Below are 2,319 nucleotides of genomic sequence, written 5' to 3'. Positions count from 1 at the left end.
AATGTGGGGGTTCAACACCAAACTTAGAGTTTGGTTGTGGCCTCCCAACACCAAACTTAGAGTTTGACTGTGGGGGCTCTGTTTGACTCTGTTTTTAGAGAAGCTCTTCATGCTTCTTCTCCATGGTGACAGAGGGATATCCTTGAGCCTTAAACACCAAGGATTCTTCATTCACTTGAATGATCAATTCTCCTCTATCAACATCAATCACAGCCCTTGCTGTGGCTAGGAAGGGTCTGCCAAGGATGATGGATTCATCCATGCACTTCCCAGTCTCTAGGACTATGAAATCAGCAGGGATGTAATGGTCTTCAACTTCCACCAGAACATCCGCTACCAGTCCATAAGCTTGTTTTCTTGAGTTGTCTGCCATCTCTAGTGAGATTTTTGCAGCTTGCACCTCAAAGATCCCTAGCTTCTCCATTACAGAGAGAGGCATGAGGTTTGCACTTGACCCTAAGTCACACAAGGCCTTCTTGAAGGTCATGGTGCCTATGGTACAAGGTATTGAAAACTTCCCAGGGTCCTGTCTCTTTTGAGGCAGTTTCTGTCTAGACAAGTCATCCAGTTCTTTGGTGAGCAAAGGGGATTCATCCTCCCAAGTCTCATTTCCAAATAACTTGTCATTTAGCTTCATGATTGCTCCAAGGTATTTGGCAACTTGATCTTTAGTGACATACTCATCCTCTTCAGAGAAAGAATACTCATCAGAGCTCATGAATGACAGAAGTAAGTTCAATGGAATCTCTATGGTCTTATTTTGAGCCTCAGATTCCCATGGTTCCTTATTGGGGAACTCATTGGAGGCCAGTGGACGTCCATTGAGGTCTTCCTCAATGGCGTTCACTGCCTCTCCTTCCTCTCCAAATTCGGCCATGTTGATGGCTTTGCACTCTCCTTTTGGATTTTCTTCTGTATTGCTTGGAAGAGTACTAGGAGGGAGTTCAGTAATTTTCTTGCTCAGCTGACCCACTTGTGCCTCCAAGTTTCTAATGGAGGACCTTGTTTAATTCATGAAACTTTGAGTGGTTTTGATTAGATCAGAGACCATGGTTACTAAGTCAGAGTTGTTCTGCTTAGAACTCTCTGTCTGTTGCTGAGAAGATGATGGAAAAGGCTTGCTATTGCTAAACCTGTTTCTTCCACCATTATTATTGTTGAAACCTTGTTGAGGTCTCTGTTGATCCTTCCATGAAAAATTTGGATGATTTCTCCATGAAGGATTGTAGGTGTTTCTATAGGGTTCTCCCATGTAATTCACCTCTTCCATTGAAGGGTTCTCAGGATCATAAGCTTCTTCTTCAGATGAAGCCTCCTTAGTACTACCTGGTGCATTTTGCATTCCAGACAAACTTTGAGAAATCATATTGACTTGTTGAGTCAATATTTTGTTCTGAGCCAATATGGCATTCAGAGTGTCAATCTCAAGAACTCCTTTCTTCTGACTAGTCCCATTGTTCACAGGATTCCTTTCAGAAGTGTACATGAATTGGTTATTTGCAACCATTTCAATGAGCTCTTGAGCTTCTGTAGGCGTCTTCTTCAGATGAAGAGATCCTCCAGCAGAGCTATCCAAAGACATCTTGGACAGTTCAGAGAGACCATCATAGAAAACACCTATGATGCTCCATTCAGAAAGCATATCAGAAGGACACTTTCTGATTAATTGTTTGTACCTTTCCCAAGCTTCATAGAGGGATTCTCCTTCCTTCTGTCTGAAGGTTTGGACTTCCACTCTAAGCTTACTCAATTTTTGAGGTGGAAAGAACTTTGCCAAGAAGGCATTGACTAGCTTTTCCCAAGAGTTCAGGCTTTCTTTAGGTTGTGAGTCCAACCATGTTCTAGCTCTGTCTCTTACAGCAAAAGGGAATAGCATAAGTCTGTAGACCTCAGGGTCAACCCCATTGGTCTTGACAGTGTCACAGATTTGCAAGAATTCAGCTAAAAACTGATGAGGATCTTCCAATGGAAGTCCATGGAACTTGCAATTCTGTTGCATTAGAGAAACTAATTAAGGCTTAAGCTCAAAGTTGTTTGCTCCAATGGCAGGGATAGAGATGCTTCTCCCATAGAAGTCGGGAGTAGGTGCAGTAAAGTCACCCAGCACCTTCCTTGCATTGTTGGCATTGTTGTTGTTTTCGGCTGCCATGTGTTCTTCTTCTTTGAAGAATTCGGTTAGGTCCTCTATAGAGAGTTGTGCCTTATCTTCTCTTAGCTTTCGCTTCAAGGTCCTTTCAGGTTCAGGATCAGCCTCAACAAGAATGCTTTTGTCTTTGCTCCTGCTCATAAGAAAGAGAAGAAAACAAGGAAATATGGAAT

The 2,319-nt window shown here is 42.6% G+C and overlaps 1 non-coding gene across 1 annotated transcript; it reads left to right on the top strand.

Moving 5' to 3' along the window:
• Positions 1 to 1,636: 1,636 nt before the first annotated feature.
• LOC112719315 (small nucleolar RNA R71) lies at positions 1,637 to 1,744 on the top strand. Its single transcript, XR_003161620.1, has one exon. It is a non-coding gene; the product is annotated as a small nucleolar RNA R71 (small nucleolar RNA).
• The last annotated feature ends 575 nt before the right edge of the window (positions 1,745 to 2,319 follow it).

The sequence above is a fragment of the Arachis hypogaea genome, chromosome 10, assembly GCF_003086295.3.
Source record: "Arachis hypogaea cultivar Tifrunner chromosome 10, arahy.Tifrunner.gnm2.J5K5, whole genome shotgun sequence".
NCBI lineage: Eukaryota > Viridiplantae > Streptophyta > Magnoliopsida > Fabales > Fabaceae > Arachis > Arachis hypogaea.
The sequence above is the reverse complement of the archived record's forward strand: the minus strand, read 5'-3'. Positions and strand labels throughout refer to the sequence as shown.